Genomic DNA, 26,073 nt, shown 5'->3' on the forward strand with positions numbered 1-26,073 from the left:
CTACAGTAGAGATAATATGGACTTTTAATTTTTTTCTGGAAATTTAGTGTATTTTAAGTGTCTGGCACATAACAGATATTAGATCACTTTTTTAGAGATGACTTTGATCCATTTATTAATGAACTGATGGGTCTGATGTCAGTGGTGATTTTGTGGCAGTCCTGGGAACTGGTAAAGCTGCAGAAGGAGGTCAAAGGACAGCCAGGGTTTAAATTCTCGGATGCTATCCTCTCAGCCACCATGGAGATGGTGATTTGTGCAATCCTAAGTTATTACTTTTAGATTTGATGCTCAAACACACACACACACACACACACACACACACACACACACACACACCACACACACTGGTTTTGTTAAATATTTATTCAATTCCAGGAAACTCCAGGTGCAGAAAGAAAAAGTATAATTATATCATATCTCTAAAAGCCATGTACTCTGGCTCCACCCTCACTTTCACAGACATATTCTTTTATGAAATATCAAAAATATCAGTTTATCTTCAAAACTAAACAATTCCAGACCTATCAGTTTCCTGAGTTCATTCCTACATCCCAACCAATCTCTTTCAGCTTCGTATCCTTACCCTGCCTGCTACCATCACAAATCCCTGTTTACAAAAAGGACTCAGGCTTAAAAGAGAAAAAAATTAAAATGTGAGGCACAGCTAGAAAAGGGTAGGTTGCATCCCAGCATGCTCCCAGGGATGATAAGTCCTGACTAAGTAGGAATTTTTCTGGTTACTTGTTTACTAGCTGGGTTTTTTGGGTCCTGCTTGCAGACTTCAGTTGTGAGCGTGGAATTTGAATTCTTTCCAGCTCACGCCTGCATGTCAATTCATCTTATTTCTAATAAAGCCAATTCCTAATTTTTTTTAACTTGCTTCCAACTCTCAAATGCAGCTCCAAAGAAAACAGAAAGTAATTAAAATGTCAACACTTCCCTGAGAAAGAACATAAACTCTCTTTGGATTTTCTCCCCCCTAGAAATGTTGATTTTCTCCAAGACACTGAGTCCCATGTGTAGCAACCTGCAGCCACCCAGAGTAGAGCTGGCCCATCAGCCAACACACTCAGTACTCTCTGTCCATTACCTTGTTTGCATTTCTTCTCCCTTGCCGTTTTCCAAGTGGAAAGATTCTATAAATGAAGTACTTAAATCTGTCTCTTATAATAGGCTAATATCTACTCCATTATAATATATCCAAATTTTATGCAATATGAAATAAGCTCCAGCAGCAATAAGCTATTTGATCTAACGTGAAAAAAGTAATGTGGAGCCTAACAGCTTATTATTCAGTGCAGTGCAATAAATTAGCTGAGCGGCATTTTGCATAATGAGAGCCTGATTATTCCTTTTACCTTCCTGTGGATTGGTTTGGATGGATTATGACTCTCTGCAGAGTTAATCGGGTTTATGTGAAACAACATCTTTTTAGAATCTATTCCATTAAAGAATGAAATAAGGGAGAAAAAACATGTGCCGTCATCTTGTGATTTGTGTTTGTAAAGCTGCTCCTTTGGAAGCGAATTCCTCAGAAAGAATAAAATCTTGTGACCACTGGCTTAGTAACCATTCAATTAAGGAGAAATAAACATTCCTGCTCCAACAGGAAATGGTTCCTTTTCCACTTTCTTTCCATAGAATCCTGCCACACTCTAGGCTTTATTTTACAAAGTATAGTTGTCTCATTATCTGAGGGAGACTGGTTCAGGACTCCAATGTTCAAATTCCACAAGGCAATGGCATCATATTTGCATAACACAGGTATTTGCATATAACCTATGCAGAGCACCTAATAAAATGTAAAACACTATGGAAATAATGAGTATGCTGTATTGTTTAGGGAACAGCCACAAACAGATCTACCTGTGTGCAGTACATAATTTTTCTTTCAATATTTTTGATCCACAGTTGGGTTAATCTGTCAATGGAGAATCTGGAAATGCTGATTGAAAACTGTGGTTTTAGGGAAACTCTTGAATGTTTCCTTCCAATATCTCCTTTCCCCTGTTTCCTCTCCTCCCCAAACCTGCTTACTTAGCACTGTGACGCACTCACCAGGTTGACCATCACCGTAGTCAGTGACTCTAGAGGCCCCAACTCCAGTCTCAGCCAGACTGCCAATTAACGATCTTCAGAGCACCTCAGAATCCGTGCTGACAACTAGGCTGCCACAAGGCATTACAACTGTCATTTCTGAGGACTAAGCACAACTCAGGTACCTCTTTCATCCGTATAGCAACCCTATAAAGTAGGTATCACTATTCCAATTTCGTAAGTGAAAACTGAATTTAATAGGGATTAACATCTTGCCAGATTTGCACGAGTGAGTAAAAGGGTTGAATCTAAATAACTTCTCCTAGTGATTGTATAACCTCCCAATAGCCCCCTAAGCTGGCAATCCAACCTTTAGGATATGACTTTTGGGTGACTTTGCAGCTCCGAACCTTAGAATCCACTTTAGCAAGGGATTGATGTTTCAGGCTCGCTGACCCCTACTGACTCCTCCCATCTTCTTCTCAGTTTTGTTTTTTTCTCTTGTACTTATAACTTTCTAACATACTTGGTAGTTACTTATCTTGTTTACAATCTCTCTCCTACTAGAAGTCCAAAACTTTTTTCTGGTTTTGCTCTCTGTTACATCCTCAGCAATATCATTTCTGGCACATAGCAGGTTCTCAATAAAAAAAATTTTGAATGAATAAATTAACAAATAATTAGGATATTGCAAAGCCATTTCTCAACCTCAGAGCGACTGACACTGGAAGTCACATAACTAATTTATTTGGGGGACTAGTCTGCACTTTGAATAGCAGTGTTCCTGGCCTCTAAGCAATAAATATCAACAGCACCTCAACCCCAGCTGTGGCAAGGAAATGGTGCTCAGACATTACCAAATGTCCACTGAGGGGGAAAATCACCTAGAATTGAGAACCTCTGCTACTGAGTGGTAGCTTTCAGGAGGAAGCAATGAATAGTAAAATTAAGTCACCAAATTCTCTCAGAGTCTGTATAATTTACAGAGAGAAACATAGTGCTTCTACAAGGGTGTTGGCTTCTCCATAAACTAACATTTTCTTGCTATTTTCACAATAAACATGTTTAGAAACTAAGAGCACGTAAATCAAAAAAAGTGCCTGCTTAGCTTCTTGTCTGATCATCGAATGTGAGAATTTTTTCTTGTCACCTCTGTGGACAAACCATAATTATCCCTATCCATGCGGTTTTATGCTATCAAAGCTAATAATGTGAATAGATAATTTATGGTTGATGCTTTAAAGAAAATGACATCTCTGCCTCCACGTTCTAATTAATAAAGGATTATAAGGAGCTTGATGATACAGTGATTTCCTCTTCAGGATAATCGCCCCTTCAGATTTTCCATTTTACTGTCTCTTTCTATCACTTTGAATAGAAATCAGTTGTTTTGTATTAAAAATAGTTAATATTGACCTCTCCAATACATGAGGATCTTATGAAACAAAGAATATTCCAAAAATTGCTTTAGGGAGAATGAAAAGAAAATGTCAGAAAAAGAGAAATCTTGGCCCTCAATTCTCCCCTTAAACCAAGCAGGGGGTGGTCATTGGACCAAGGGGACACTCATAATTCAGGGCACTCCTGGTTTAGGGGACCCATGTGGCTGGGTCTGTTGAAACATTGCCATTTATGCCTGATGTCACAGTGTAGTCATTCACAGCAGCCTCTTACACCGCTAAAATACCTGGACAGTTGTACGGTCATCTTACTCAGTGCTGGACTGCCCATAAAAGCAAAGCAAACACGGAGACATTTGCTGTGAACCGGCGTTCTGCTTTCCTGTATTGAGGCCTCGGGCACAGCTCAGACATTTCTCAGCGCTCCGAGCCAGGTTCAGCTACAGAGATGGTCCTTGCTATGGCACTAGCTCAGAGATAAACTGCCTTCAAGTCAATAAATGAATCAGTCTTCCACCCAGCTTATTGATCTCCGTGTCACTTCTCTCTCGCTCCCAGGAAAAGTGGAATAGTAATTAGGTTATCACGGTGCAGAGACTGGCTTGCTCAGGTTGTCTGAGACACTGAGACTCCCAGAGGCCAAGTGTTGTGTGCTGGCTCTCAATCAGCCTGCCCTCTGATTGGCATTGACTGGGAAGGGCTTTCCAGACTGGTAAGGGCTACGCAAAGTCCCCTGATAGGAGTCTCTTTGGCTCAGTGCCCAATACTCCTAAGATTAGGGTCAGGATGATAGATAGAGATTGCTAACTAGCCAACACATTCTACTCGGTTACTAGGAATATCAGTCTGCCTTTTTTAGTAGCAAAAATACACTCAAGAGACTACACTGGACAAGGGTCTGGGGCTAGCAATGCAACTATCTTCCTCCTCCTATTAAGGTCCATGGACCAGCAGGACAGTGGAGATTTTGTCTCAAAATGAAGCTGAGGAAGAGAGGGGCTGAAAATTCACTAACAGCTAGAGGGACGATTAGACCACCTCATCTAGGTGGGCCCTGTCGCAGTTGCTCTGTCATTGCTGAGACACGATATTGATGCCCACAATTTAAAGGTGAAAAGGTTTATTTTGCCTCGCAGTTTATTGAGGTTTCTGTCCATAGTCAGGTAGCAGAGGTGAAATACTTACGTCCTAGCAGCAGGAAATGGAGATAGAGATCAAAGGAGGAGCAGAAGAAAGACACTCATGCCGCGCTCAGGTGACCTATCTTTTCCAACAAGATCCTGCCTCCTACCAGCAAGGCAGCTATAAACCTCAGAATCCAATCAGTCACCTATGGAGGCATGAGGCTTTGGGGGACCACTAGGCCAGGAGTCTCCTTGTGACCCAGCAGCCCTGCTTGCACCAGCCTCTACTGTCCCCATTCACCTCTCCAGCTCCCAGAACCAATAGCTCTGGTTCCGCTCATGTGTCCTAGCCACTCTTGTCTTTAGACTTTTGCATACATAGTTCTTTATAACATACTCCAACTCTTATTCCCTTTGACTTATTTCTCAGTGTGAATGTGAGTTTTTCTTCCAAGAAACTCTGCTTGAATTCCCCAGATTTTAATTAGGAGCTCCTCGTAAGTACCCAGTGTACATTTCCTGATGTCAAAGGACTCAGCACACCCTCAGATTGTGTTGATTTAGCTGCAACCCTACTGAATTCTACCCTCTTTGAAGATAATAGTCGTGTCATGTTATTTGCTCAGCAGTTTCCCCCCAAGTAGCATACATAATATCTCATACCTAGTAGGTACCAGGGAGCGTATGTTGAATGATTATGTAAATTAAGGGCCTGTTTCACCTTGGCAGCAGGACGTGTGAAGGAGAATGGCATAAATAATTGTACCTTGATATGGATGTCGCCTACCCTAGTGTCCCACATACTTTACTCATAAATATCACTGTGCAGATTGCATTAATTAGTGTATATATTTGACGTTTAAATAATAGTAGTTAATGTCACTGTATCACTTAAACCTTGTAAAATTATGGGATATAGGCATTAAATCTGCCTTTTAACACATGAGAAACTGAGTCTCGGAGAGATGAACATGATTTGAAAAAAGATGGTGAAGTCATCACCAGGCCACAATGATGCTATATTGCAAGGTAATTATCATCTTGGACTCATGCGAGAATTTTCTATAAACGAATTCTGTAAAGACTCTATATAAAAACTGCCTGTCTCTAAAATCCAAGACTCTCAGGGAAATAAATAGAAGAAAAAGAGAAAGAGAGGGAAGAACTAGAAAAGGAGAAAAGGAAGGAAAGTTTAAATCTTTTTTCTTTCAGCACTATCCAACCCTAATCCTTGCAAAACTATTTACAACAGAATCACTCTGTTGTGCTCGGGCCAAGCGTCAACTGTTAACACATGACTTTTGAAGGAAAAGAAGGGAAATAACCAAACCTCTGAAATGAAGCTGCCACATGTCTTGAATGTGACATGAGAGCACTCAGAGTCTGAAACTCTGTCACATAGTCCCTCCTTGCACGGTGGCTTTGGTAGATCCAGCATGATCAGTTGCATCCTGGGTCAGGTCCTGCTTTGATTTGGGCCTGATTCAGGCTTGCTGTCCTGAGTCACATTGTCCTGTAGAGGACGAGCCATATTGCCTGGCCCAGCACTTCAGCAAATCGAGGTTAAGGATTGATATGGAGTCAGAAAAGTGTTCCTAGAGGTGGTGGGGGAGGTCTCGTAGGTTTGCTGCTTGAGACTGGTTGACCAGCAGCCTTTCTCTGCAGATGACAGCAGAATGGGAACACACCTAAACTCTTTCACATCTAGCATCTGTGGCAAATCCGTCATGCCAGATCCACGCTGTCTCCCTTCTCCTCGAAAAGGAAAGCAGTGCTAAAATATTCTCCCCTGCTAGCAACCCAGTCCAGCAAAGCAGAAATGCTCTGCGTGCAACACATATTTTCTTTACAGAAATTTCTCGGATGAGTCCAACATGATAACTACCTTGCAATACAGAATCATCCTGGTCAGGCAACCTGCTGAATTTCTTTCTTTATTAAGCACACATAAGGTACCAGGCTCTGTGGTAAACTCAAGGGCCAAATTGTAAACTGAAAGAAACTGTCCCTACTCCTGGGATACATAGCCTGTCATGAAGATAGATAATCAAGTAATTACAGAACTGTGTAGATAAGTATAAACTGTAATTTTTCCTTGATAGAAAATGATCAATGAAAATTTTGTAAACAGGTCTAATTGAAATTTTGCTTATAATAACTAAAATTTGTCAATAATTCTTAAAAAAATAAAGATTGCTAAATTGATGAGGAAGATGAAATAATTTTTCAGTGGGAAGGAATATATTCATTTCAAAGGAAATGATGAAAAAAATCAGTCTGACAGCTATGGCTACTAAAAATTATCTATTTATTTAGTGAGGATCAAGGAAATAGGAATGCTTATTTTACTATGGAACCTTAGAGTTAGGAAGGGAATCTGTAATAAAATTCTATTGACTCTCAATTCAAGACAAGAAAACCCAGTCTCAGAGAAGGCAAATGACTCATTGAACTTTAAGATAGCTGGATAGAGAGCTTGAGTTCCCTGATTCTGTACTCTTTTCTCCAAAGCAAGCAACAGTGAGTCCTGGGCATTTTTGTATTTTTCTTAAGAATGCTGCTTTACTGCATAGGTAGTAGATAGCAGTTTGCTTCTAAACCATTCTCAATCTCTCTCTCTCTCTCTCTCTCTCTCTCTCTCTCTCTCTCTCTCTCTTTCTCTCTCTCTCTGTCTCCCTCCCTCCCTCCCTTTAAAAAAATGACTCAACTATCAACTACTGTTCTGTGTTAATGACAGAAATATTCTGAGAAATACATTGTCATGAAGTTTCCCATAGGACCACCAGTTTGTGATTGACATAATCACAGTTATGTGTTGCAAGGTTGAGTGTAATGACTTGCTTCTCATTGCTAGGGGCATAACACAAACAGAAAAAATACCTGCTGTCTGTGAATTCAATCCCAACAAGAAGTTCTTAGACAAAGCACAGTTGATTACTTGACATACTTCACTTGTACTCATGGATTGTTTGATTTTATACAGAAAACAGCTTAGTGTTTAAACATAAAGGCCCAAATTGAACATACCAGAACTCCTTCAAGGACTCAAAATAAATATTATATTATTATACTTAGTCTTTGGCAAGAAACAGTTTTTTCCAAGGTGACAGGGACATTCCATTCTGTGGTTATGCAGGGTTTACCTTAGCAACTTAATCTATTTTGCATACTGAACTTTATAACTTGCAACTTAATTTTGCAACTTAATCTACTTTTGCATAGCATAAGTCCAGCTATAGTTAAGAAAAAAAAGGCAACTTGAGAAAATGAACTTTAAGCATAAATTTTTTCAAAAGAGAAATGTGATATGCATTACCCATCCCCTAGAGCTAACCACGTTTCACTCAGCTCCAAGCAAAGACAGGAGAAGAGCTCTATCCCTCTTACCAATAGTATTATGTCCCTATCCGGCCATTTCTTTATACAGTCTTAAGTTTTCTCATGAAAACCATGAAAAACGTGGAGTGAATTACCTTGTATGCTCCTTGGAGCAAGAAAAATATCCTCTGCATTTTTTTTAAATTATTTGTTCCAAAACCTAAATAAGACTCAGCACATGTCCCAGGACCAGAGAGATGTGTCATGATGATAATGTGCGTACCAACAGGTTTCAAGTCAAATCTGAAAGTGTGCATGAATCGCTTGTGTATTCGCGCATGGCTTTATATATTGAGATAAGAGAAAAAGAATTTTGTTGAGAGCCTTGAATGCTCTTGAGAAGTTGGTATACACATACCCCATTAATAGACTTCAAGATATCAAAAGTATTAAACATTTTTTGAAATTGATGTTTCTGGTTGATCAGTTGTCTGAATTTATAAGTGTAATATTGGAAGTATGATTGGTTTCCTCAGAGATGAATTTGAAAGAAGCAAGTTATCATGGCTTCAACCTAAGACCATTACATTAATTCAAGTAAACCTACTTTATGACATCGTATTATGGCTCTATTATATGATGCCATAACATTAACCTTAAATCTGATGCAGAAAAAGGTCTAAGACGAACTTTTTATACATCAGCTGGCATTTTTAGCTTTTGTATTCAAGTTTCTGTAGTGAAATTCCCTGGGTAAAGTAATAAATGGCACCATAAATGCAAGCAATTCACCTTGAAGAACTCAGAAGAACATCTTTAAAATTAGTATTTTATCGAAAATGTAATATTCTAATATGTAGCCATCATCCTTTGCACTGACTGATCAAAATATCAAATAAGAAACTTGTGATGTAGCTCCAGAAAATGGGGTGACTGCCAATTAAAATGTGTGAAGAATAAATATCCATTCCCCTGAAGGAACATACCGACTCCTTTTAAGATAAGTATATTTAAAGAAACTATTTTGGACAACACTGCGTCCATTGTATGTTTTTGGCTGTCTTTCATACTTCTATGTCTTTACAGATGCCTTTGGTACCACTGGGAAATCTATACTGGGAATGCGTTCTTTGCCAGTTGGCAGAGTATACATAATAAATGAACATCAGAGTTAGGATTTTGTCATTGGTTTTTTTTATCTGAGGCAGGCTTGAAAGGCTTTTAGGTTGGATTGCGCTACACAAAAAGAGGGATAAGCAGCCTTTAAAAAAAAGAAAAAGACAAAATCAAAGGACAGAAAATCAAATCAATGCTCTTTTTGAAACAGCAAACAATAGTAGAAAAGTTAACAGCCACTATGTTGTGTGTGTGTGCATGCATGTGCATATGTGTGTGTACAAAAAAACATACAAAACATCAGGCTAAACACACATCATAGTCCAACCCAATTATCCTGATATGATCAAATAAATAAACATTTTCTTAACATCCCTGCAAACCAAGGAAGAGTGGTGTCAACAGCAAAGATATTAAGATAGTTATTTTAAAAAATATAGAGCAAGTAGACTTGAGTTCTTGGCACAAGACCAAAGCACACATTGGGCAGAAGTGGTGTGGAAATGACAAAGAGCATGGAAACTTTGGTCCGGGAGCCACTCTCTGGTTAGCTCATGGTCACAGGGCTTTTAGAGCCACCAGGTTGATCAGCTACCTTCACCTCTGATGGCGCAAGAGGTAGCAATTTCCCGTAATCTACATCAGATAAATGTTTGCTCTGAAACCAAAGAGGTGGACCAGCCATTGTCACAGGTAGCTGCTGACAGCCTTCAGACCAGCGAGAGGCTCCAACTTCCTCCAAGTAGGCCTTCTCGGTCCTTTCCAAGTTACTGAGCATAAGCTCCCGTGACCTCAATCAATTCAAACACACTTTCAAATATATCTTCCAACAGAACTAAGGCACTGACATCAGGAAAGATACAGAACCTCAGAAAACAAGAAAAAAGTTAAAACTATTGTTAAGTTTAAAACATTTTAATCTTGATGAATAATATAAAAATTTTTTTATTATAATGAAACTTTCAAGTGATCTCAAATTTGAAGATGATAAAGCATAAAGAAAATGAAAATCCTTATCAACTCCTGTTTAGTTTTCTGGGAACATATAAATGCTGGTGAACTTCAGAGACTAAAACTAATTATATTTGAAGGTACAGCTTAAGAATTTAAAAGTAAAACTTCTGGTTAAACATAAGGCATTGATTTTACATATTCATCTTCTTTCAAATTGCTAATAAAATATTAAAAATACCCACACAGATATCCATACGTAGGTTTACACATAAAGAATTTAAGCCAGTTAAGAGAAAAGAATTGAAAAGAAATTGTAGCAGATGAAGCTTGTAAAGTTTTCTAAAAGAGGGCGGCACTGCATAAGTAGTAACTGATTTTCTCTAAGTTTTTTGATGGTTCTGAAAATTGAATCCAGAATCTTTGCACGACAACTTCAGCCCTTTTTAAATTTTTATTTATTTATGTTTGATTATTTTCTCATAGGGCCTCCTGAAGTCACTAAGTTGCTTAGTTGGGCTCAAACTTCGTGATCCTCCTGCTTTACCTTCCCAGAGTTCTGGGATGACAGGTGTGTTCCTTTGCACCCAGCTGATAACTGCCAGGAAGAAGCAAGACAATTTTTACAGAATAATCAGGGTCAGCTGGAGACTCACCTCTCAAAGTTAGCGTGAAGGAGGAGGAAAGCACTCAAGAGAAAGCTGGAATAAGAAGTGATTACAAACCCAACAGTCCTCCCCATCCTATTAGCTAGGTAATTCCCCTGACTTACTTGAAGACAGACAAGCAAAGATTTTCAAGACCTTAAATCTCAAAAATTCCGCACTCCAAAGGCATAGAGCAGAAATAACAGATTTAACAAGAGTCTGCGTTAAAGAAAAAAAAAAAAAAATAACCCAGGGGCCCTCCAACCCTGGCACCTGGATTATTATCCTCCTCTCTCCAAAGACAGGAAGTTGGAGATACCTGCTCCAAAGGAGCAACTGGCCCAAGAGAAAGAGTGATCAAATAGTTTAATTTACATTTCTTTCATTTATGTTTTCTCTTCTTTAGTGGTATATGTTTGGGACACATAATTTGTCATGGGAGAATTGATAAACATACATATCACATTTTGATCCATTTTATTTCCCTTTCTCCATCCCTTTCGTACCCCCCCCCCAATTCCTTGGTCTCCTCTCCTTGCTTCCTGTCATCTGTCTTTCATCTTGATCTTTATTTATATTTCGAGCTTCTCATATAACAGAAACCATGTGATATTTAACCTCCTGGGTCTGATTTATTTCACTTAGTATTACGGGTTAATGGAATTATTTTTTCTCCTTAAGAAAAGCTATCAAAAAAAGAATTCTTTCTGTGTGAACAGAAAAATTTTAAGTAAAAAAAAAAAAAAGATGGTTGTGGAAACTGCATAGGAATCTGATCAAAGTAATAAAAAGATGGAAAAGCAATCAAAAGGAAGCAAACAATTATAAGACCAACAAGCCAGGAAACCAACAATAGAAATTATTGTTTCAAAAAATAAAATCAGGGGCTGGGGATTTAGCTCAGCGGCATAAGCACCTGCCTTGCAAGCAGGCGGTCGTGAGTTCGATCCCTGGTACCAATAAAAAAGAAAAAGACAAAACATAAAATAAAATAAAATAAAATAAAATAAAATAAAATAAAAGGAGAAAATCTAGGCATCATGGCACATCCCTGCCATCCCAGCTACTCTAGAGGCTGAGATAGGAGAATTGCAAATTCTGGGTTTAACTCGATTACTCCAAATAAAACAAAAAAGTGCAGAAGATATCAATGAATTCTCATAGAAAAAAAGTATCATAATTGAAATATTATGCTGATTAAAACCTTCAGAATAACAGCAAATATACCCAGCATTCAGCAATGTACTGAAATCTTAAATTTTTCTGATAAGAAATTATAAGTGCTTACTGAACAAAGGTAGTTGAGTTCAACTGCTTTATGACAAAATAATTTATGATTGATCTTTCCTGCAGTTGAGAACTTAATCAGTCATGAGACCACCTCATGCCAATTTGTGAGAAACGTTTTTTTGTGGTTCAAAAGAGTAACTCTCTCAGATAAGAGGGCCAGCCTCTCCCTGAGTCTCTTTCAGAACTCCAGACATCAGATGTCTGAAAGCTCATGATTGCCCAGAGGAAGTTCTCCACTAACTGGCTGAACAATGGCAACACTTCATCTCCTTGTTCATGCGACTTTCTTCCAGGAGGAGAATCTTGAATCATGCTGCAAAGATACGATCAACAATAGCAGCGTGCTTCTTCCCAAACATCCCCTGAGTCCTCACCACATGAGCACAAAAGGACTCTGGAAAATAAGATTCTCAGATTATGGGGACAGAGAGATAAGCAAAGCAATGAATTTAGTTAACTTTTTAAATTAAAATTTTAAATATATACAAAACAAAACAGAACAATAATGGCATAAACTCCATGTATCAGCTTCAATAATTAAACACTTCTAGCTAGTTCTACTTTCTTGATACCCCTACCTAATTCCTCCATTCTCCATGGCATTAGATTATTTCAAAACAAAAGCAAGCCATCACATCACTTCATATATACACAAATGCACACACACATGCACACATACGCATGCTCGCACACACACATACACATATATTTCAGAGATAAAAACTTGTCCCTAAATATAACCATGACACATTACCATAACTAAAGTTAAGGCAACAATTTTACAATAATTAACAGTAATTATAAAAACTGCCAACTATTCAATCAGTATCAGATTTCCCGGTCTAATAATTTCCATTGTGCTGACTTTGATCAAATGTCATTTGCTATTTGATTATGCAGTGATAAGGTATGTACAGAAAAAAATATGCGTCTAATTTCCCCCTTTATTTACTAGTTTTCAAGTTAATGAGTTGTTTTTCTAGTAACCTTCAAAGATGACCAAAGATTTGGGGGTTTGAGGCTTTGTGTATCTTGTGTGTGTGTGTGTGTATGTATGTGTGTGTGCTTTAATGTCACCATAGGTTTAAACATCTTTGATATGTTTCAGTTCATTAAAGTGCTTATTTTATTGAAAGCCAAATTGTTCCATTTTTTTTACTTAAAGAAAATCTTAGAGAAAGGGAGGCAAGGAAGAAAGAAAGAAAGAAAGAAAGAAAGAAAGAAAGAAAGAAAGAAAGAAAGAAAGAAAGAAAGGATAGACATGGTGAAGGGACCAGGGATGTAGCTCAGCAGCATAAGCACCGAGTTTGATCCTTGGTACCAAAAAAAAAAAAGAAAGAAAGAAAGAAAAGAAAAAGAAAAAGAAGTGGTGAAGAGAGGGAAAGAAGGCAGGAATGAAGGAAAGAAAAAAGAGAGGAAAAGAGAAACTAAAATAGGAACAATACTATCACCACCAGTAACAGCTTAGTTTTATTTTTAATTGATACATAATAATTATACACATTTATACTGTACTGTATGATATCAAAATAATTTGTGATAATCAAATCAGGATAATTATCATTTCTATTACCTTAAACATTTATAATTTCTTTGTAGTGAGAGCAATCCCAATTCTCTTTCCCAGGTAATTTGAAATGTACAACCAGTCATCATTAACTATTGTCAGTATTGTGGGCCCTAGAATTTATTCTTCCTAAGAAGAGTAGTTTTGTACTCTGTTCAGTTTCTTTCTAGCTCCTTCTTCTTCTTCTTCTTCTCATCCTGCGGCCCCCGCAGCCCCACCATCTTCTTTTATGAAATCAATTTACTTAGCTTCTTCATAAGAGTAGGTAGGGTATTTGTCATTCTGTGTCTGACTATTTTGTTTAATGCATCACCCTCCATTCTCATCTATACTGCCACAAATGGCAAAATTTCTTTTTTTTTTTTTGTGAATAAGTAATATACCACATTGTCTTTTTTATTCATCAATTGATGGATATTTAAGTTGACTTCATGTCTTGATTCTGATGAATAAGAGTAGAATAAACCTAAGTGTACACAAGTCTTTTGATATACTAGTTTCCTTTCCTTTGGGCATAATCTCAGTAAGAGAGTCACATATCAAATGGCATTTTTACTTAGTTCTGTTGTGGAATTTTTCAAATACTTTCCACACTTGCTGTACTAATTTTCATTCCCATCAAAGGAGAATAATTCTCCTCTTCTTAGGGTGTATCTATAGACTTTGTCATTTGAAATAATTCCTCTTTGTGTTTGTGCCACTAGTTTGAGATTTAGTTTCATTTGTGGCCCTTTACTTTCCACCTCTCAAGATTCCTTTGCTTCATGATTAATTTTCAGAGTCGTGGTAAACATTTATGTGCTTCTGAATTCAAAACAAAATCTACTTAGACACATCTAGCTTTAATGCTCTTCCCATTTCCTCAATCGCCCATAAATAAATTTACCCACTAATGTTTTTAATTTAAGCAAATTTACAGTCAAATGACCTTTTCTTGAGATAAATAGTAGCATACTATACACATCTTTTTCTACTATGATTTCCTTGAATTTAAGATAACCCCGAGATCACTCCATAAGCTCACTGATACTCTTTAAACTTGCTACTTGCTAGCCCAGGTAAGACATTTTGGCTATAAAATGGGACCATTAGTAGGTAACAACTGAAAAAAAGGAAGATTTAATAGAGATCTATTAGAAAAATATGCAGATTAGGGCTTTGTAGTAAACCTTCATAAAGTGACTCACCAAGTTCACAGCATTGCAAAATCGTGCTGGGAAAAATGAGAGTAGGTGGCTTTGCTCCCGAGAAGCATACACAGTGTGCAATTTTACCATGCAAAACGCTTTTGCTACTACAATTTTCCTTTGCTTTGCCTTTTTGAAAAGTAATGTTCCTTCCTATTTTAGTGGCACCATTTGCATTCCTATTATTCACACTGAAGTGTGATTTCCATTTTTATCTTCCCTTTGTTACTTGTTTTCATCCCAGCATTTCTCCCCCAGCTCTTTGCCTATTCTTTATCTTGCCCTTAAATAGAGGGTTCATGCTATGGGAACAATGCCATGAATTTTCCAGCCATCCTGCAGGGCCTTGTCCCAGTTTAATGCCATAGGTTCTCCTGAACCATTGCCAACCAAGCTAGGACATCCCACACATTTGCTATGGAAACACCTTCATGACTAATGGGCCTTAAATTAAGGCATTTTTCAAATCAAAGCTGGAAGGGGTTTTCTTTCTCTTTTTTCTTAAACATACTCCACAGCAAAGGAATAAAAGAGAGTAATTCGCTATGAGTTTCAAATTGCCACATCATTATCACACGGAGCTTGTGTGAGATGTGGACTAACAAACCCAATCCCCAGATATCTGGATAAAAGCAAGGGTTTGCTCATACTCACCTGAGTCTCACCGAGCAGCCTCTTCTCTCTTCTACAGATGTCCATGAGTTCTGGTATTTGGGTTATGCCAAGCCCTTTTCCTAGGAAGAGAGACAGAAACATTCAACATCCTGCATGATTTGGATGCAGCCAGGACACCAGATCACATTCCATCTCTCTTCTTCTCACATGGCACCCACAAATCCTAAGACTTGTCCAGACCCACTACACTGTTCTACTCCTTTAAACAAGCTCTGGCTGTATCTTCTGAGAACATTGTGGGCCACTTCCCAGCTAAATCTTCTTTCATTCTTAAATACCTTGTGCCGGAATAAACTTCTCTAGGAAGATTTCCTGGCACATCTTTTCCTCCCACCCAGAGAAAGCTGATTGTTTTCTCCCTGCATGAGTTCTTATCTGTCTGTGGGATTATGATCATCTTTAGAGCAAAGAACGTGGTTTACCTAAGCATTCTCCACCACCTGGCACCATGGAGCTTTTGCTCAATAAAGATGGTTAACTGAGTGGAGGAGGAAAAGGATGGGTGATCTGTCTTTCCTGTGGAAAGGAGAGATTATACACTACCACCCACTACATGCATCCTGCAGGGAAATATCTGAATTCAGATTTCTTCTGCTTTTCATCTCTTAAGCATTTTACTAGATCCCTGATTTCTGACTATCCCTACATAAAAATGATGGAAATCTACAGCCAACCAGAAACATTTTTTTTTTAACTTGAAGGTAGAATGAATTTTTCCATTGTCTGAATTTTTAACTATCCAAACTTCTGAGCCCAGAAAATCATCCAGGAATCCTGCTATCATCTGTTGGGCCTTCTTGTATGACTATCCACTTCAGCCCAGTCTTTATCCTATTACATCACTCTCGGATATAATTTGCTATTACATTCCTACCCCTCCCCGCTAACTGAAGTCTAGCCTGGGATCACATCTGCAGATCCCAATAGATCGATATCAAAAGCTGTTAACCTGATTACTCTCTCTTTCCCAGTGAAAGAAGATAAGAGCAGAGGCTTCCTGCTTGATTACATGATTCACCTACATAAAATTATTGATGGCCTGGTCTTGCTTTTTCATAGAAATGAGTTTGACCTATGTAAGACCTCTCTATTCTTTTTAAGGCCTTTTATTGAATTTTCTCAAAAATTTTTAAAAAGCAAACTTTTAAAGCACTTTTTTTTTTTTTGGCAATGATGAGGCAAGTTTTGGAACCATTCAATGAGAAACACAATCACAGGACACACGATGCCCTCTAACAAAAGCCATCGAAAAACACACCTGCTGCTGATGTCCTTTTCCTGCATGTGACTTTACAAGTAGGCCAAGAAGACAGACAGGAAACACCTCCCTTCCCACGTGCAGCAGAAGTCATTTCTATTCTGTGAATCCCTTCAGCATCTCCAAACACACTGAACTAATTTGGGGTCAGCTCTCTGATCACAGAAGCAAGATTTGATTTTTTATCACATTTCTGTCTTTGCAATAGACACATTTTTAGACACAAGTTCATTTAAAAGCTAATCAATACATAAAACAATGTCCTACCCTGCTAACCCTCCTGAAGGAATAGGTCAGCCGTCAGGCATGCCAATGCCTAGGCAAGTGAATGACCTCACTTACACTTACTTTCTCCTCTCATACTCTGGTTTCTCTTCGAATCACGTAAATCTTTCACCTTTTTATTTTTTCTCAGTATTGGGTTTTTCTATCCTGTTCTCTGATAGCGACTCTTCCTAGTCTGATTCTTCAGGTGTGGAGTTCAACACAGCAGGTTTCTCCTATACTAAGTACATGATTTTTTTGTAGATTTCTTTTCCATTCACTAATATTTGGAGGATTCCCAGGAAAATCTCAATTTTTCCGATATTCCAGACAAATTAAAGACTTGATTTTAGAAAGACGAAATATGCATTCTCAAAGCAACTGGGGGCATCCATCCTTAACTGTAAGTGTTGCAAAAGAAGAGAGAAAAGTGGCTCATTTCCTCTGTCTCACCAAACGGCATCTTTGATGACAAATGAGCCCAGCTGTTAACAGCCTGGGCAGGGGCTGCTATCTACCACATCACAGTTGATTGAAAAGAACAGGATGTTTTCAGTACAGCACAAACCTCTGAGCTAGAGTCAAAACCATATTTCCCAGATGAGTGTTGACCCTGCTTCCTCCCCACATCAAGAAACAACACTGGTGTTCTATCAAATGTAGGCAAATCTCACCTGAAAGCAGGACAGTGCAGATGTACTAAACTTCATTTTCATTGTGTTAATGAGAAGAAAGCTCCCTGTGCAATCTCAGGACCTGTGCTTTGTCCCCAAGACTGCTTGACTGTGACTGAAGCAAGCTCCAGAGCAGGCACAGGGCATCTGACAGGGAAATCAGAGTTTCCTTCAGACTCTCCAGTTGTAAAGAAGCAGAAGTCAGTTGTTATTATTCTGTTAAACATGGCCGGATACTCAGGAAGCAAAATGATGAGATAATGAAAAAGTGGCACTGATAAGTTAGTGAAGGGGAAGGGAGTAAAATCCCTAACATTGGCCTTACGTTGTATATACACATGCTCAGTTGTGATCCTCAACACGTTTCAGGGTTTTTTTGTTTTGTTTTGTTTTTTGGTTTTTTTTTTGTCTTTTTCTTTTTTATCGGTACCAGGGATCGAACTCACAACCACACACTTGCAAGGTAGGCTCTTATGCCGCTGAGCTAAATCCCCAGCCCCCACATTTCAGTTTTTAAAAAATGAATATGCTAAATCTATACAGTCTATCAGGTCTTGCTCTCATCAAAACTTGACACTCAGTAACTACCATGCTGGTAGAGCATGAAGCTTTAGAATCACATATATCTGGATCTACTATGATGGTGGGGGAATTTTATGCCAGTGACTTTGCCTTTATGAACCTATTTTCATTCTTAGGATTAAATGACTCTTCATACAGGGTCCATCACTGGAGAAGCACTCAAATAAGTGTTATTATTACTATTAAATCAGTACATTAACCAGGAGCCATTTGGTTGGAAGTGAAACAGTCCCAACTGAAACTATCTTAAACAAAAAATGGAAAATTATTCCTACATATGGCTGAAAAACTTCAGAGACAAGTTTGATATAAGGAACCTGGGGCTCACACAGAGTCCTAAAACTTAGTCTTTCCCCTGTCTTCTACCATCTGTGGATTAGCTTTGAAGTTTTGCCTGCATTCTTCTGAAGCTTTCAGAACAACTTCAGTCTTAAAATTCTCCTAGCCCAGAAATTTTAACTCTACTAAATGCTTCCTTTGTATCTGATGGCTGAGATGCCACAGCCAACCCCGAACATATCAGTGCCACAGAGCTAGGATAAATAATATGTGCTCAACCTGTTGATTTAAAGCTTTAGCCACAAAGCTATTTCCCCCTGATACTGGCAGAAATGACATTGCAGGTACTCTTTAAAGGGTAGGGTAACATCAACTGAAAACTGCCACAGCTCGTAACAGGTAACTTTTTATCCAGAAAATCCTTCATCGTTCAGGTACCATGACATAAAGCTCTAGGGAGCAGAACCAATCTCCCCACAGCACAGCAGATTTGCTGAAAGGAGCAGCATTTCCTGTGTTACTCATTTATATTTATCACAGGCTTGAAGTCCTCCCCTCTGTTCTGGGGCAGAGGTGCAGCGCACCTGTTTACATTTTTCCCAAGATATGTGAGCAAGCTTGGGCAGAGCAGAACAGAACAGTGTGCTGCAAATGATCACACACAGAGCAGCTGATGATTCCAGCTGGAGAAAGAATGATCTGAGATCTGGGGCACTGCCAGTGGGAAATTCACTTATGTAAAAGTAACAGGTTTCACGCTGGTGGTTACAAAGGGGTGAAAGAGGGAGGAGAGACAGCGAAGGGGAGCAAGTACAGAATAAACAATAAAGGGATCCACTGAGTTTCTGTTTGTGTGAAGAAAAAAAACTTAAATGATGTCTAGAAATGTAGGAACTAGAAGAAACTGGCCAAGAACCAGGCTTGTTGGTGCATACCTGTGATCTCAGCTCTTGAGAACCTGAAGCAGGAGGATCTCTGCAAGTTTGAGGCCAGACTATACAGTGAGTTCAAGGCCAGACTGAGCTATACACAGAGACCCTATCTCAACAAAGCAAAAAGAAAGGCAAAAACAAAAAACAAAAGTAGAAACTGAAAGTGCTAAAAGAAAAACAATTCTCTGGACTTCAGAGGGATTTTCATCCAGGAATCTTTACAAGGCATTTACTGAAGCAGTTTTAATCACTTCAGAACAAATACTAACTGTTTGTCTGTGTGTTTATAAAAGCATATCTGGCCCAGGAGCTGTAGAGCACTCTGGATCATAATATGACAACAAAACTGAAGCATGGTAACCTCCACATCTTCAAGGTCTGGTGACATGCTCACCACTGCTTACGTACTGCATGGGAAAAACAGCTCCAAGGCCACCTTCAGTGCTGACATCCCTGAGGCAGAAGAATAGAGCTATCAAGAGATTGTTGATTATTTATAAAGTGGAGTGGAGCACATAAGAACTGGTTTTTTCTGGGATTACACCTAATGGGGACTCATAAAGGTGTTATCACGAAGATAGTTTTTCCCACAAAGAAAATACAATGTACTTACGCACTTGTAGAAGCCACCTCAAAATGCAATGGTGTTTCAGGAATAAGTCCCTCCACATACACCCTGCCTCCATCTCTGTTTGCTATGGTTTGTGCTTGGATGTCCCTCCAAAGCTTCATGCAGTCATGGAGGTGCTTTTCAGAGGTGGTTTCTAGAGTTTGTGATTGATTCATGGTCCAATGCTGCAATTATGGGTTTGAGTATTACACCAGCCCTGGGGCAGGTAGCTTGCATACAATATTAAGGAGAAAAAGAGGCTTGCTCTCTTTTCCTCCCTTTTTGCTCTTGCTGCTTTTTCTGTCTTCTGCTACCATGAATTGTTGCCATCTTCCATCAGCCACCCTTCCTTTGACCCCATAGACTATGGACTAAAACCTCCAGAAACTGTGAGCTATATCTTTCCTTCCTTAATTTTAGGCATCAAGTATTTTGTCTCAGCAATGACAGAAAAGCAACCAACATGCTTATTTTTTAGCAAATACCACCTAATCATAAAGTTGCCAAGTCACCTCAAAATGACAGTCTTCTTGGCAAAAAGAGACACAAAGCTGTCTTGAAAGCCCCTCAAGTAACATGCGTTCTATGTCCTATTTAACAGCCAAGTATGAATAGTCACACTTTCACAGACAAAGAAACTGAAATACAGGAAGATTAAACAGCTTATCTCAGATGGCCTAGTAAGTCATTCACTGCATACATGGCCTCTGACAACTGAGGATACACACATGATGACACTGACAACTTGATCTCATCCTTGGTTCTGTGCTGAACACAAGAAAAAAATACACCTGCTGGCTCCAAACACCTCAAACTGCTATGAAGATGACAAATTCAATGAGATCCTCAGTAAATAGAACAAAATCAGGCTTGACACCATCTTCATTAGATCACCAAATCCTACTGGTGTAGCTCTGAGGTCTCTCACTGGGCATGGCTTCATGAGGAGGTTCATTTGGAGTCAGAAAAGATTCTCAAAAAGTGGTGACAGATGAAACTCATCCTGAATGAACTATGGGGAAGGCTAGAAAGACAAAAACCAAGAAAACAAAACAAATTACAGTAAGCCTCGCCCAAAGCAGCAACTTCTACATGGGCTGGAAATAAAGAAAAGGAGAACCCAGTTATTTGAAGATGTGAAGAAAACAATATTGAAAACCTGGTCCTAGTCCCATCATGGAGATGAACAGAACCTTTTCTTTTGAAGCCAAATTGCAGGTTAATTGATTCCTTTCACAAACTGCATTTTTCCCAGTTAGAAAAAAATGCCATCTTCTAGATCTGGAAAAAAACTCATCTAACCTCAAGTCATTTTTTCCTTTATTTTTTTATTTTTGTTTTTCCTGTTTCATATTCTGCCACTTTTTTCAGAGATGGTGCCAGCAAGACCAGCACTTGAGATAAGCAGTCAGTAGCCATTGAATTAATGAGACCTGAGAAGAGACAGAAAGCCTGCTTGCCAAGGTGCTGATGGTTATACGTTGGAATCACCCCAGTGAATGGTGCATGCATTTCCAAAATGCTCCAGTCGTGAGCAGTAATGTAAGGCCCCGCACAGTGCCCAAGCCATCTAAGCACTCAGTGTTTATCTACTGAGTAAAAGAATGACTATTGCCTACCGAGGCTAATAAACTGGGTTTATCCTGCTGAGATTCAAGGCCAAAACTATAGAAGTATCTGGTATGTATTAGCTCATTTGCTCCCTTGATATGCGACTGTGCAGTGGACTCCTTGTTAGTCTCTTGCCAAGAAGCCCAAATCAACTCTGAAAAGAATGGAACTCTGGGAAAGATAGTGTAGGATAAAAGCAACAGGATATATGAATGAGGGACCAGAAAGATCCTAAGGTTTGGCAGAGGGAGAAGAAACTCAGTAGGTTAACTGTGCCCTTGGCAGCCAGAACACCATTCTCTCAGAGGCTTGGAGGAAGGATTTTCCCATCTGAGCGTAGTATTGATTCACGGTCATCCCAAAAGTTCAGAAGCTGAAGTCCCTACTCTCTGATTCTCTAAATGCAAGACTTAGAGGAAGGTCTTATACTTGTGTCTGGCTTAGATACTGTGACCCTCAAATCAACATAGTAACTCTCTTTGAGCTTTTGCAAAGATTAAATGAGATAATACAGGTACTCCTCGATGCATAAGATTATCTCCCAATAAACCCATCCTAAATTAAAAATATCAAGCCAAAATAAATAATCTACCTAATCTACCAAACAAACATCAGAACTCAGCTGGCCTGCCTTGTAGATACACAGAACGCTTATATCAGCCCCAGTCAGACACACTTCTCTAACACAAAGCCTATGTCATAACAGGATGTGGGTTATCTCATGTAACTTCTTGGATACTTGTAGCCAGAAAATACTGGTGACTTAGGACAGTGTACTCGCCACTCATTCACACTTGTGATTGTATGGCTAACTGGGACCTATGGGCTGCTGCCCTTGCTGAGTATCATGGCAGTGGATCATCCCGTGTCCCTAACCTGGGAAAAGATTAAAATTCAGAGCACAGTTTCTCCTTCATACCCATATCTCCTTCATACCATTCTAAAGTTAAAAAAACTAATTAGAACTCATGAGTTGGGGGTCCATATGTACATATAAAGCCCTCTAGGAAAATGATGATCTGGCCTAGGAAGCACTCAACTAATGCTAGATATCATTTTTATTAGGATCTCCACCATTTCTTGTCTCTATATGGTAGCACTCAGCTCTTAATCAATTTTCTTATTCCAACACCCCCAACTTAATGAGGGGCTTATTTTAGCTAAAGGTTTCAGCCTATGACCAGCTGGATCAAGGACAGAAACAAGATGGAAGATGGGCATGGTGGAGAAAACAATGCTCAATCTGTGGGACTCAGGATACAGTGAGAAAAAGGGTTAGAGAATATACTGTTCCAAGTCATGCTGCTAGCAACCCACCTCCAACCAGGTCCTACCTCCTAAAAGCAAGTCAGCTATGACCCCCCATGATCCAGTCACCTTGGACATTCATAAAGCTTTTGGTGAACATTTTGGTTCTAAGATATAAGAGACAGGCAAATTATTTCTTGCCCTTACAACTTACACAACAGAGAAGCTGGTGAGTTATTCAGCAGCTATTGCCTCTGGTTGGTATCATATGTCTACAAGAAAGAGACAGACAGTGTGTTTCATAGTTATACTCCTGCCATGACCAATTTGCTGGACTACTCTCTGCCTGGGTGGCTCAACAGAAAAATAGGATAATAATAGCATGCATTTCATTATATGGTTAGAGGAGAGAGCTGGATGACTTCATTCCCAGATATAATCTAGAACAGTCACAAAGAAAAAACAAGCACGATCATTGTTATTTTATGTGTGCGTATGTGCGGGAACTTCTGCATTCTTCTCATAGGTTTTTAAGAGGGAATATAATATGGACAATCAGTTTTCAATTTTACCACAAAAATTACGGGAACCTGTGATATTTACCAAAACTGGCTCTTTCACAGCATGCAGTACAACCACCACGAGTAGGACAAGTTACCGAGATGGAGTTTTCAGTCTTGAGTTCACACTGAACTTCTCAGAACAGTAAGTCCATGCCCTACTTATGGTCCTATGGTCAAACTGACGTTAAATGCAACAGTGTTGATTAAGATCACCAAAAACATGATTAAAGAAATAGAGTTGGGGCTTGTGAGAGAAAGGCAGAGATGATCGCTAAATTAGTAGCCCTCATTCTCATGCTGTTTAGGGCATCAGCCTAGAATCACAAACACTGAATTCACCCCCAGCTTCCTCAGTGGCCCTCGGGGGAGAGATTGACATCCTATTTATTTCTAACTCAGTAGAACAGAAGGGCTATTTTCAGTTCTGGGAAGTAGCATTGGTAGGAATGGGAGACAAGCAGAGGAAACAAGATTGGGATTGTTTTCTTCTGTATGTTAAAGTCAGAGTATCCTTTGTGAGAAATATCATCCTTTGCCTCCCATTTAAATCTACCTCATCTAATGCATCCTGCCTAAAAACTCAGAATTCTTCAACTCAGCTTACCTCTGTAACACATACATGCAGATACATCCATAAGATATTGGGGTGGGCATTTATATCTTCATGCTGTTCAGAAATAAAATGGATAAGGGGTATAACTGGCCGGCAGCTATTACCTGTGACTGGGACCTGCACGTGTACACGAAAAAGACAATATATGTATTTCTCAGGTACAGACCAGGGCAGTGCTTAAGTTAAGGAAATGATAGTGCTGTGTAACAGAAGAGCAGAGAGCCGGCTGACATGGACATGCAAGTGACAGTAGCAAGAATCTGTGGTGTTTAAGGAATCCCATGACTGGTTTGACCACAAGCAGGTTATTAAAATGAATCAAGACTATTATGAAAAAGTGCTGTCCTTATCCTGTGAGTGGAAGATCCAGGACTATTTACATTTCAACACACAATCAACAATAAATCAATATAAATAGTGCTTCAAATTCATCTTCTGTTTTGAAGAACAACAACTGCTCAAAATCACCAGGTTGCTCAAGAAACTGAATCAAGCAGAAATAATCAGAAATCCAGCATTTTGTCTGTTGTCTATAAATCGTTAAATCATTCATAAGTAAAGCCCCGCAAAACCCTGAAGTTGAGTTTTTAAAAATCACATTTTGCAACCCTAGAAATGCAGAGGCAATTGTAATAATAATAACTAATAACTGCATGCAGTATTATCGTGTCCTATACTTGTGATTTATCATGTAATAGAAAACTCTGGGTATTTATTATTGAGATAGGCATATTATATGCATTATAGCCTTTAATTCTCACAATAACCCTATAGAGTAGATCTATTATAGCTCAGATTTTAAAGATAAAGAAATTCAACCCTTAAAGAAGTTCAGTAGTTTGTCATAATCAGCAACCCAATGACACGAAGTGGGGAGACTTCTGATCCAGAATCTGACCAACACTGGAATAGTGCTCTTAACCATCCCCCACCCACCCTCTCCACAGACATGTAACAAAAGAAATTGGATTTTGTCTGGTAAGATACCCTGGGACTCAAGATATTTTGCTCAAAGTTCAAAAATGTACAGTTTAATCTATGTCAGCTATTAACTCTCATTTAAAGATCACCGTTAAAGTTCAAGGGATCCGTAATAAATTTTTCCATTCTTTCACTTTTGCATCCAAAAGATATTTATTTGGCACTTGGTCCATATAAGGCACAGGCCTGAGACCTGTTTCTACAAAAGTAGAACAGACAGATACGGCCCCACTTCATTTAATTTACAATTCATGTTAACATAATCATTTGTTACATTTATAGTAAGTACACAGGAGTGAAAGACCTCATAGCAAGGAAAACAAGACATAAGATCCAACCTATTCTAGGAAAGTCAAGAAAGCTTCTCTGTGACCGGCGCAGCCCCCCAATGAGACAGGAGACGCTCTTGTGGGCGACAGTTAACTGCTGCTTTATTTACTCGGGCTCTGGTTTATATATTTGGCCCGTGACCAATCACAGGCTGCCACGAGGAAGCAGGGCAGGAATGGGACGCAGGCTCTGGCTACTATAGCCAGCTGTGGCCAATCAGGAGTTGCCACAGAGTAGGAGTGAGCACGAAGTGCGCACGAGTTGGCTAATTTAAAGAGGGACGTAGCGCATTGCAGAAGCTGGCGTGGTCCTTAGTCCCGGGTGGGGTATGGTATGTTGAGCACCTGCGCCCAACATCTCTGCAGAACTAACATTTAAGGGGATGAAGGGAGACTCGGTGAGAATTAGCCAAGAAAACTGGTGAGAGAAAAATGAGTCTTCAAGTCATAAAAATTCTAACAAGATTTGCTTAAAACAATAAATGGTATTTATTGGTCATGGAGACTTCCACAGCTTTGGCACAGTTTGATCAGGTTTCTAGCTTCGTTTCTCAAAGATTCCAATTGTTCTTCCAAATTACACACTGGTTTCAGTCTTTTTGCTTCTGTCATGATAGTGTTCCCAACAACAACCAGTATTTGCTGGTTCTCTTTCAGAGAGAGAAAGAGAATCTCCTTTTTAGGCTAATTAAGACATCCCCAAACCAACCCTCTAACCAATAGATTCCAGAACCAACCACTGTGGTAAAAAGGATAGATTCTGTGTACTTTTAGATTCTAGGGTGGGTCCTTTCCACTCAAACCACACGGAGGG

This window comes from Cavia porcellus, unplaced genomic scaffold, assembly GCF_034190915.1.
Source record: "Cavia porcellus strain 051 isolate PalLab524CR breed Dunkin Hartley unplaced genomic scaffold, mCavPor4.1 scaffold_8, whole genome shotgun sequence".
Taxonomy (NCBI): domain Eukaryota; kingdom Metazoa; phylum Chordata; class Mammalia; order Rodentia; family Caviidae; genus Cavia; species Cavia porcellus.